The sequence below is a fragment of the Neophocaena asiaeorientalis genome, unplaced genomic scaffold (assembly GCF_003031525.2).
Source record: "Neophocaena asiaeorientalis asiaeorientalis breed wild unplaced genomic scaffold, Neophocaena_asiaeorientalis_V1.1 scaffold217, whole genome shotgun sequence".
NCBI lineage: Eukaryota > Metazoa > Chordata > Mammalia > Artiodactyla > Phocoenidae > Neophocaena > Neophocaena asiaeorientalis.
In genome coordinates, this window is record NW_020172293.1 from 4,050,455 (window position 1) to 4,062,804 (window position 12,350).

A 12,350-nucleotide genomic window follows, 5' to 3' on the forward strand; every position below is an offset into this window, starting at 1 on the left:
TTAGCTGACGTCAGGTTCGAGTTGTCCCTCACTGAATAAAGACTAAGAGCCAGATTCAGATGCGAGGAGTTCACAGACGAGGCAGGTTCAATGTCAGAGCAGATACTCTTAGTATTTTAGAGGCTGTCATTTCCTCTGTACCTGGCAGCTTGGTCCTGCCACCATACCATCACCAAGAGCGTTGTTTGTTCCTTTCGTATGTTTTGAGCTAAACTGACAAGTGTCTAGTTGCCTGCACATTTTTTTTTTTTAATGTTCCTGGATACTGTTAATGTGATCATCAGTATTTTTTTTAATCATTTGAATAAAACACTACACTAGGAATAAAAACCAGAATAGGGTAGTTTTGTCATTTTTAGGTTGCTGGCATTTTCTAGTAAATAAAGGCAAAGTGGGCTCACTTGAGGTTGGAAGGCTGACACAGGAAGAGCACAGGCCTTACTGTTGTCAGTAGCAAAACAAAAGAAAAGAAATCAAGAATTGAAGTAGTGAGAAAAGTTGAACGGAAGGTAAAACGGCTCTTCGGTAGAGCGGTTTGAGCGCAGTGAGAAATTTGGTAGCTGCAGGTTGAAGGTTCTACACAGGAAATGCACGTGGCTGTGTGTGTATAAGGTACTCAGCGGAGTATTTCCTCTCTCGGCATTTTAATATGTCTTTTGAATTAACTATAGCACAGGGGTTGGCAAGCTATAGCCTGTGGGCCAAATCTGGCCCCCTGCCTGTCTCTGTATGGCCCTTGAGCCAAGCATGGTTTCTGCATACAACCTAAGAATGGTTTAAAAAAATTACAAGAATATTTCATGACGGGTGAAAATGATATGACATTCAAATTCCAGTGTCCATAAATGAGTTGTATTGGAACACAGCTACACTTGTTTCGTTCGTATCCTGCCTGTAGCTGCTGTTGTGTTACAGTCAAGCAGAGTCAACTAGTTGAGACAGAGACTGTATGGCCCACAAAGCCTAGAATATTTACTGTCTTCTCTGCTATAGCCAAATATGACTAAAATCGAGTTTTCCCTCTTTTTTTTTCTGTGATTTTTTTTTTTTTAAAGAGTGAAGTTTTAGCAAATGGAATGTGGTTGTTTATCAAATGAAGGGGCCAGCATTTTTTCAGTAGAGTGCATCTCTTATAAGAACAGTGGAAAATAGGGGCCAGGGGCTTCCCTGGTGGCGCAGTGGTTGAGGGTCTGCCTGCCAATGCAGGGGACACAGGTTCGTGCCCTGGATCCTACATGCTGCGGAGCAGCTGGGCCCGTGAGCTATGGCCACTGAGCCTGCACGTCCGGAGCCTGTGCTCTGCAACGGGAGAGGCCACAACAGAGGCCCGTATACCGCAAAAAAAAAAAAAAAAGAAAAGAAAATAGGGGCCAGATAGCAGCCTTTCACTGAATACAAAGTTTATCTGTTGTGTTAGGGCTGACTCTACTGGTAATGGGTTTCTCTGGGTGTGTCTCCAAACTGCCTGCAGACAGGTTCCCCAACAATCCCTCCCATTCTTGCGTCACGTACTGCTTCTCTCCTCGACAGGCAGAGTCTGTGCTCTTCCCTCTGAATCTGGTCCATCTGACTTGCTCTGACCAGTGAAATACGGGGATTGTGATGCTCGGTGGCTGCAGGTACAGGCTTCCTGCAGCCCGCTTTCGCCCTCTTGACCACCAGCCTCCAGGAAAAGAGGCCTGAGCTGGACTCTCACATGGTGAAGGAGGGATGTGGAGAAGGAAGGCCCTCCAACTGACGGCCATCACCAAGACCCAGAAGTCAGAGTGGGGTCACCTTGGAGAGCGGAGTGGAGCCCTTCTCGAATTGTGAGCCCACAAAATGGTGGTGGTTTTAAGCCACTATGCTTTGGAGTGCTTTGTTATGCAGAATTAGCCAATGGGAAAAGTTGGGGGATATATGTGACTTTTTACTATGAAAAATGAAAGGGAAAACTATTCTCTAATATATGATATTAATAAAGGATCTGTAGTTAAATAATAACTACAGTCACATGCTTGCGTTCCTGGTGCATGTGGTTCATCTGAAAAATTAAATAGCTGCTTTTATGATTGTAAAAATAATGTATGCTTGTTGGATAAAATTTAGAAAAAGGATAGAAAATTCTAAAGCACAGTATTTAAATTACTCACCATTCTGCCATCCTAGAGAGAATCCCTTTTTTTTTTTTTACAAATATATTCTTGTTTTATAAAATTATAATTATATGTAGTTTTGTACTCTGCTGTATTTGTTTACTATTATACCATCATTAAATGTACTTCAAAAACATGGTTTTTAATGACCACAGCAGCCTATTTAAGTGGATTATAAAAAATTCGCATAATTCAAAGGTATTTATTACAAGGTCTTCATCTTCTATTTCTAGGTTTGCTAGTTAGAGAATTTTTTTTACAGCAAACTTTTTTTTTTTAACAGCTTTATTGAGCTGTAATTCACCTACCATACAAATGTACAACTTAAGTACCATTTAAAGTGTACAATTCAGTGTCTTTTAGTATATTCACAGGATTCTACAACCATCATCACAATCTAATTTCATCCCCTCTGAAAGAAACCAAACCATATCACCCTCCCAACCCCCATCCCCAGCAGTAGGCAACCATGAATCTCCTTCTTGTCTGTAGTTTCATATAGCCTTTTGTGATTGGCTTCTTTCACTTAGCATAATGTTTTCAAAGTTCATCTATGTTGTAGCATATAGCAGTACTTCATTCCTTCTTCTGGTCAAATAATGTACCATTATATGGATACATCCCATTTTATTTATCCATTCATCAGTTGATGGATATTTGGGTTGTTTCCACTTTTTGGCTATTATGAATAATACCACTTGAACACTCACGTACAAGTTTATGTGTGAACATATGTTTCTGTTTTCCTCAGGTATATACCTAGGAGTGAAATTGCTGGGTCATGATGGTAACTCTGTCTAACTTTCTGAGGAATTACCAAACTGTTTTCCAAGGCAATTGTATCATTTTGCATTCTTACTACCAATGTATGAGGTTTCTAATTTCACTGCATCCTTGCCAACACTTAATACTGTCTTTTTGATTGTAGCCATCCTCGTTGGTGTGCAGTGTGTTTTTGATTCACACTCCCCTAATGGCTAATGATGTTGAGCATGTCTTGATATGCTTATTGGCCATTTTTATATCTTTTTTTTTTTTTGAGAAATCTCTATTCACATATTTTGCCCATCTTTCAACTAGGTTGTCTTTTTATTACGGAGTTAGAATTCTTTCTGGATACAAGTCCCTTATCAGAGATGTACTCTGCAAATCTTGTCTCACATTTTGTAGGTTTTCTTTCCCTTTCTTTTTTTTTTTTTTTTTTTGCGGTACGGGGGCCTCTCACTGTTGTGGCCTCTCCCTTGCGGAGCACAGGCTCCGGACGCACAGGCTCAGCAGCCATGGCTCACGGGCCCAGCCGCTCCACGGCATGTGGGATCTTCCCGAACCACGGGGCATGAACCTGTGTCCCCTGCATCGGCAGGCGGACTCTCAACCACTGCGCCACCAGGGAAGCCCTCTTTCCCTTTCTTGATAGCATTGTTTGCAGCATTAATGTTTTCAATTTTGATGTTAGTCTATTTTATCTGTTTTTTGTTGTTGTTGCTTCTGCCTTTGGTGTCATATCTAAGAAATGATTGCCTAAGCCAAGGTTATAGAGGTTTTAGAGAATTTTAAAATATGTTCTTTGATTCATTTATTTTCAACTCTACAGCTAGTACTGACAGGGGTTGGGTTTTTTGTTTTTTGTTATTAAATGCAGACCCCCTCCAGGACAATACATATGAAGCACATTTTTAAAAATAGCTTCATAATATTCTGTGGTGGGAGAATAGACTATTTCCCACAGACCAACAGAGTGAAAGAAATGCAGAAAGTTTTGGAAATAGCCACTAAGAACGGTATCTGAGTGTGCCCCATCTTCTATGTGGATTTATTTTGGTGGTCCACATAAGGACACACACATACCCAGCGTATGTTGATGTATAAACTAATAGGATTGCTCTGGGAAAGCGGATCCCGTGCTGGTTCTTTGCTGAGGTCCCGTAACTGATATTTAATTTCTTACGTATTGTTGAAGGGGGGATTGGCAGGGCTAAGAAGGATGTACCTGTTGTTTTTCAGGCGTTTATGACAAAGACATTTTAGAAATGAAAGTCAAGCAATTAAAATCAAATATTATTTTTTGTACCATTTATTCCTACTGGTTTAAAAGGAGTGAAAAACCTAGAGGAGTTTTAACTGATGTCCTGGCCCTGTAAAATCTATTTTAACATAATTACTGGTCAGCTTTTCACTTAAAAGTACCAGAGTGGCAGGGTATATTTTAGTATTTTTAGATTCTTTTAAGAGCCCTTAGTGGCCTGTCGTATTTGACTCTACCATGGGACACACTCAGCCTCCTTTTAATAAATCTTCGTATCATTGCTGTTATTTAGACTCTGGGGAGAGGGCCACTTTGATGCCTCAGTGACTGAGAGTTATAGTTTAGCTTCATTAAAAAATTTTTTTCTGATGGTTTTAGAATCTTTTTGTTGCCTGTTATGAGTTAAACTAAGTAAATCATTTATAGGAAACTAACAACTAGAGGTGCTTTTGAGGGCATTAAAAAAAAATCTTTCTGTTAATGGAAACTTTAAGACTTTTCAAAAGTAGAGAGAATAGGGCTTCCCTGGTGGCGCAGTGGTTGAGAGTCCGCCTGCCAATGCAGGGGACACGGGTTCGTGCCCCGGTCCGGGAAGATACCACATGCCGCGGAGCAGCTGGGCCCGTGAGCCATGGCCGCTGAGCCTGCGCGTCCGGAGCCTGTGCCGCGCAACGGGAGAGGCTGCAACGGTGAGAGGCCCGCGTACCGCAAAAAAAAAAAAAAAGTAGAGAGAATAGTGTACTGAACCCCCATGAACCTGTTCCTCATCTTCAGCATTTAGCATCGTAGAGCCAATTCTGTCTCATCGTTCTGTGCAGTCATCCTGCATGGCAGCCACTAGGGCTGTGGCTCTTGAACACATGGACTGTGGCAGGTCTGAATTTAGATGAGCCTGGAGTGTAAGATACCACTTCACAGCCGGTTTGGACATTCTGCCCTCCCTCCTCAGGGAATCCTTCCCTGACTCCCATATCTAAACAAACCTTCCCTCACCCCTTTTCCCTGCAAACCCCTTGTTTGTTTGTTTCCTTTATAACCACAACTTTACAGCTGGTGGTTGTTTAACTGTTTGACTTGCTTGGTAAGTTTCAGTCTGACGTCCCACAGTAATGTAACTTGCAGGAGTGGGGTGGGGGGCCCAGCACGGACATGCCAGTGATTCGTGGTGACTACCCGGTGAGCGAGTGCTCCATGGTTGGAATATTCAACCCAGGTAGATCCCACACCTCCTTTTTTGCAAAACATAATTGTAATCTCCTTTACTGTCTTGATGTGAAACTCACAGATTACAGAAACAATCTACACACATAATTTTTAAAAAAATGAACAGAGTGCCCTAACTAGAATGTCCAAGAGAAATGTAAGTAACTTGTAAAAAGCAGCTAACTTCCCCTCCTTTGCTTCCAAGTCTGTCAGTCTATCTGTCTGTCTGCCTCTCTCTTTGCTGTAGCATGATTCTTAGCAGTAGAGGTGTCTAAGAAGCATGGAAACTGCTTTTGAAGGGACGATTCACCCAAAGAAAGTGAAGTGAGATGAAAGGGATTACTAGGGAGACAAGTGTCGATATAGATGTCAAGGCTAGTTAACATTTTGTAAGTACCCACGATGAGCAAGGTACTATCTCCAGTTGCTTTAACGCTAAGATGTTAGGGAAAGTGAGAGTTGGCTTCCCGGTGGTTAAATGTTTCATTGTCAGCATGCATGAAATAGACATGACACCACATTAGAAAGAGGAAGAAGCAGAAGCAAAGCAAAGGTTCTGTGTAGAAGAACCAAGAGGGTGGAGTAGAGAAGGTTTGCTTGCACAGCACATTTCTGCAGAAAATAAGTTGGTCTTTCGTTGGTGAGATGACTTCATTTGGCTGTAATCCTCTGGGATGGCTCTGTGAATTCAATAAAACAAAGCTAAAGAACAACCTATTCTGTTTGAGGGAATATATAATTAACCCATAGAAATTAGTGCCATCCAGTATATTACTGAGGAAAAAGGATTAAATACTGGTATGAATAAAAATAGTATCTATTATTGTTCTCCCTGGGATAACAATTAAAAGGACTGTCAGTCATTCTGTGCAAGGGTCTAGTTTATTATTGGTTGGGTTGGGAACAGTGTCTTCTATCTCCCTGTTACATAATAGTCCACAAATAGGTGAATAGTGGGATTTTTTTTCCCCCTTTTTTCTTAAGGGTCTGGTGTGAGATGCTACAGGACCAGAAAAGGCAGTCATGGTTGTTTTGGGATTGTGTTTGGTATATGTTTGAGTGCTGTTAGAGTGATTTGTATACCTTTCACAATTTCTTTGTTGGTATTGCATGCTACTTTTTAGTTTAATACGTCCTCGACTTGAAACCAGACCCCCAGACCAGAGCGGGGATACCTGGTTCTAGTTCTAGGTCTGCCTTTGACTTTTGTGGTCATTTAAATTCATTCATTCATAAACATTGATTGCATTTTCCTGCATTAATTTCTTGGAAAACAAAGGACTAGACCCCAGTTCCTGCCCGTAAAAAAAATCAGTTTAGTTGTGATGATAAGCATGATGGTAATGTGTATGGACTATTTTGTGATGTAGGGAAGGAACCCAAACCATTCTTGGTGGGGAACGGTGGGGAAGACTTTCTGGAGGAGGTGATACCTGAACTCAGTGGAAGTTGCCACCCTGGGGGATCAGGCGATTTGTAGGATATCTGGGCCAGAGGCAATCGCACAGCAAGCCAAAGAGCATCTGGGTATTTTCAGAGGACTTAGTGGTCAGAGGAGTTATTGGTCCAAATAGTATCTGGGTATTTTCAGAGGAGTTATTGGTCCACCTCCTGGACCAGGAGGCAGGACGCGAGATCCCTGGATCTGTTTCTGCACCTGGAAAAGAGGCTGAGTTAATATTAGAACACTTCCAAAGAACTCATTAATTTTCTTGAAAAATTTTACATTGCTCCTATAGAAGAAGAAAAATGTCTTTTTTTCCCCTTTGCTCATCATAGATTCATTGGCTGGGGCCCTGTAAATTAGGCTGACAAAAGACAGATTAGCAAGAGAAAAACAAATACAAGTTTTTTAACATGTGCATGGTACACACACCTGTGAGTACCCAGTGATGAGTAATTCAGAGGACTGCTGAGAATTGGGGGTCTATACCCCTAGTTTAGAAGGGAAAAGGGAGGGACAGAAGGTGCTTTTGGAAAAGCGAATGACCTTTTGGAAGTCACTGGAAGTCATTGGAAACGGGCCCTTAGAAGAATAGATGGGAGATGTAAGAGTTTGTGACAACAAGATCTGTCTGGGTTTGGTGCTGGCTTCTTTTTCTCAGAAGGGAAGATCAGAGTTGCTGCCAGAGATGGGGTCTATGACTGTGAGTTCTTCTGAGAGCTTCTGCTTTTAAGCAGAAGCTACAGAAGCTACAGGATTTCAGGAACTCAGATGCCCTTCAGCTTAAAATAATTCTTATGTCAACGTGGCATATTTTGGGGTGTCATGTCTTGATCCCCTTTGCTGTTCCTTGGTTGATAACATATTAACCCTCAGCCCACCTTTGTAGGACATTGAGGGCTGGGTATTTACTGTCTGGCATTTGGCATCGTTTTGAACAAGCACATCCTGAATCAAGGTTGGCATGACTCAGGTTTGAGATGTCAGACTCTTCCTTACGTTTCCCTGTCTGTATCTGTTGGTCTTTATCTCCGAGTCTGTCTTGTTCTGTAGGTCTCCATGTGTCTCTTTTTGCCCCTTCCTAATCTCTTCTGGAATTTATCCCTGCATCCATCTCTTCTGGACCTAAATGCTTGTTTCTGTTTTCTCTAGTCCTTCCCCAGTTCCCATCCCCCATACGTGTAGCTGTCCCACATATTTGGCTGGATTTGCCCCTATGCATACCCCCAGGTATTCTTTTGTATTTTCAGATATTTGCACTAGTGAGAAATATGCATAAAAAGAAACTGAAGTGAGCATGTTTGTAAGGTTAAATCACTGTGGACAAGGAATCTCTTTATCCATTTTTGAAATTCTCTGGAAGCAGAATGTGAAGGTGTAAATAGATTCACTGTTTGAGGACACTGCCCCTGCTGATATGTTATTCATGGTGTAATGGAATTAAGGGTGTTAGATGGCTAGGCTCCTTTTTTAACAATAACTGCATATTGTTGATTGGTCTTTATCCTTAAAAGAATTAGAATTACAAGGAGTCTTTTTGAGGGAGAACCTTTGCTTTAGGTTGAGATATACCTTATATGGTTTTCGTTGTTAGAATATATGTAAGACATAGCTGTATATTTTGGTAATAATTTTGATCTACGTTGGAGCTTTGGTCGCTGAAAGAAATTATTTCATATCAACACGTTATTAGTTACTTTGATAATTTATTCTTCCCAGTGGGTGCTAGTCCAAACATTTTTTATGTTTCTTAATGGTAATGGGCCTGCATCCTCCATGAAAGAACAGCTTTTCTTTTACATTTAGCTAGAAGAAGATTCTTGGAGGAGAGTCCTGGACTGCTAATTCGTGTGTGTGTGTGTGTGTGTGTGTGTGTGTGTATGTGTGTGTGTGTGTACGCATATATGTGTAGATTCTAACTAAATCTGGAAATTAAGGCAAATAAGAGTGAGAAGTGTCTTTTCTCAGTAACCTTTTTTCAAGTCTCAAATGACATTTCCTCAAGAAGTCCTGCCCTGGCTTGTTAGATCTGGTTGCACCCCTTTGCCCCCTGGCACCCCGTGTGTAATTGCTTACATCACGCCCATGATTACTCACACAGCGTGGAAGCTCCACGCAGCGGGACCTTGCAGTCTTGTTTATTGCTGTATCTCCAGCAGTGCCAGGACTCAGGCTGCCCCCTTCCAGCTGCGTGCCCTAGTCACATGGTCCTGAGGATGAAATGAGATGGTTTAGGTCAACACCCGAGAACAATGGCTGACCATAGTACGTAATCAATGAATATCAACTCTTGTTAAAAATTAATCAGTGCTTTGTCTCCGTCCAGAAGAGACCAGCAGTTAAGGTTCACTAGGTTTTTCTTCCCCTTTCGTTCTTTGCATTTTTATTCATATTTCTACAATTGTTTATTACTAAGGACATTAAATAAATAGTATTTAATTAGCTATTTTGATAATATTTTAGACCAATATATTCTTATTTCATATATATGTGTGTATATTTATAAATATATATGATTATATATACATGCATGTGTGTATATATGTGTATTATATATATACATGTATTATATATACACACATAAGTATATATAAAATGTTACCAGTATTCACCACAGTGCCTGGTGAGTATTCAGTAAAGGGAAGGGCATTCACATAACAGTCATTAGTCACTGGATGCCCAGTGTGAGGGTGCCAGTGTGATGTTTTCCTTCCTGCTCTCTCACTTGGAGTCCATTCATTTCAGGACCTTTGTGCTCATTGCAGCTATGACCATACTTGCAATCAAATCATAGTTTCCAGTGTCACACTTACATTAGAAGTGAAACTAATCAACTGTCTTGCCTTTTTTTTTTTTTTAATTAAAGGTTAGAATTACATTACTATCCCCGGCAAGAATTTTTAGTGGAAAAAGATAACCAAGCATTTTTATGATTAATGATAAATACCAGTTCATTATAATATGTCAAGTAGTCATATTATAATGTATTTTTTTAAGATTTCAGTGGTGTGAAGTAAACTGTTTTTAGGTACCATGGAGAAGTATAAAAGTGAGTTCTTACTGATTTAGCTTTGAAAGTTATATAAGCAATATAATCTTATGGTAAAAGCAGAAAATATGGATGAGCAAGAAATATAAAAATTACAGTCATTGTTAATTGTACTGCTTAGCCCCTGGAATAGATCCTGGAACACAATACATATGCAATAAGCGGTTGTTGAATGAGAGGATGAATAAATGAACCCCTGGACTTTATAGAAATAAGGGCACAGCTGTTTACATCTGGGAGAAATTAATCAGGTAGAACTTGCAGAATGGGTGTGCAGTCTTCTTAATTGTCGGAATGTGTGTTGTTATGGTTACTCCGTTAAGACTGCAATTGATGGAAGCACTAAGAGACAGTATAGGTCATTGTAATGTTGCATAATCATTTATACCTGGATAAATGCTGAGACCCCTCCAACGCTGTGATGAAGCCTCAGCTAGCACAACCTCCCTTTCTGTAACCATGGTCAGTATGTCAGCAAACAGATCATATTCATTTACACTGCGCTTCTGCAAATAAACAGATGTGCAGATCATAAATCAGAAAACCAGTCCTGTTTTTTGCTAGCAATGATTATTTGGTAAAAATTTAAAAAGTGAATGTGTCGAATCTTCCAGTCCTGCACTGCCCTGGTACCTACGCCTGGAACTTCGTGAGTTGAAAACCATCGGTATGGTTGCTGTTCTCTGAGCTGTGACCTCCTTTCCAGCCAGAGCTTTGCCTCGTTCCACCACAAGCCTTGCTCTTCTAACTCAGTGGAGATGAATTATGGGCCAGGGTTGTCCTTTCTCCTTCTTTCATAACTTAGTTTCCACTTCAGAGAGGCGCTTTTTTTTTTTATCATTTATATAAACATACCTTCCCTCCCCTCTTTTCTTGATCTTCAACCTCTCCTCTTTCTCTTTGTGTACCAAAAAAGTCTCCCCTAATTATAGTTGAAAAACATATGGTTAGGACTTGTGACGCCTATTAGAGAATTTCAGAACCATACATTCTGAATTAAAGTGAGGCTTAAGTAGTGTCCTCTGTCTCCCGAGCTCTTGAAAGCTCCGTAGAAATGTTTAAATCGTCTTTCTCTCCAGTTAAGCATGTTTTTCCTAAATGAATTTAAACTGATAATTTTCTATATAATAGTAGTGTATTATTAGCTAGCAAGAAAAGAATGGGTATGGAAACCAGGGTTTCACTAAAAATGAAACATGTAGAACAGAAGTTAACAGAAGCCAGACTTCAGAATTACAAATGGTTTTTTCTCTATACTTTTTTAACTCCCTAAATTACCCACCATAATTTTGTATTACCTTCTTAAAAATTTTATTTTATTGAAGTATAGTTTATTTACAATGTATTAATTTCTGCTGTATTACTTTTAAATATATATGCATTACAAATTCATAAATACTTATAATTTTCAAAAAAAAACACAACAGAAGCCAGACTTGATACATCCCAAGTTCGCTATTAAATTTTTGCTATTAAATTGTCTCATTTGTTTGTTTTACAAAAACAGCCCAAATTATGTTTTGCTTCAAGCACCAGGCTTCAAGATGAGTAAAAATTTCTAATATAATTTCCACTAGTGTTTGGTTTTTGTTTAATGTCTAATGTTGATGATAGAATGGATATTGCAAAGGAAATTATTTTCTGGTATTTTCTGCACTGAAACCCATGTAATAGTATTCATTTACATGTGGGTCATAGAATTTTGTGGACTCATTTGGAAAACCAACTTCTATTTATAACATTAAATTTTAGGGAAAATGCATTTTGAATTGGGAGCTACTTAACTTGTAAGCCAACAAAGGGCTTTTACTTTGTACCATGTTGAGACGCGATCCAGAAGCATCTAGTTCATCTAGCAGAAGGAAAGCTTTTTTTGGTAATTAGCCAGGAAAGGCCTTAGTTTTCATTGACAACCCATTGTCTTTTAATTCGCTGATGAAAAACACCTACAGAGAAACTTCTAGAGAATTTTGAAAATTTTAATGCAGAGATTTTAAAAGAACAATTAAAAAATATTACTTATGTAAGTCCACTGAAAACTTCAGGATTTTCCATGGCTAAGAGTCATATCAATCATGAAAGCATGACCTATCTTCTAAAATATTTCAGAGGGGTTTTAAAACTGGTGTTCAGAGTTTTTTTCCAATGTTCTTTCTACAAGTGGGGAAAAGTGTCTGAAAGACACATATATTTTCTAATTAAGAAATACAAGTAAAGGATTCACTTTAGAAGAGAGTTTTAATCTTATAACCCTCCCATATTAATGTTTTGGTGTGAAAATGTGTGTCCAGGGAAACATGTAACATGAGAATTCATTCCTTTGTTAGGTGTTAATTGTTTTTATGACCATTAGTTTTATACATGACCCTTTGTTTGTTGAAGAATGATTAAAAACCACATAGATGTGACTTTCCCACTTAAAACTTTTGGATGAAAGCCAACACATTCAAAGCCAAGGAGTTTATAATGAGATTTTAAGGTATTTGCTACCAT

At 39.4% G+C, this 12,350-nt stretch overlaps 1 protein-coding gene across 1 annotated transcript in view; it reads left to right on the forward strand.

Moving 5' to 3' along the window:
- Window positions 1–1,454: 1,454 nt before the first annotated feature.
- Window positions 1,455–12,350, forward strand: part of PIP4K2A (phosphatidylinositol-5-phosphate 4-kinase type 2 alpha) — a 145,121-nt gene continuing 134,225 nt past the window's right edge. Inside the window, exon 1 of the mRNA XM_024765718.1 lies at window positions 1,455–1,808. The gene's annotated coding sequence lies outside the window, so the exon portion shown is untranslated. The remainder of the gene's footprint in view (window positions 1,809–12,350) is intronic.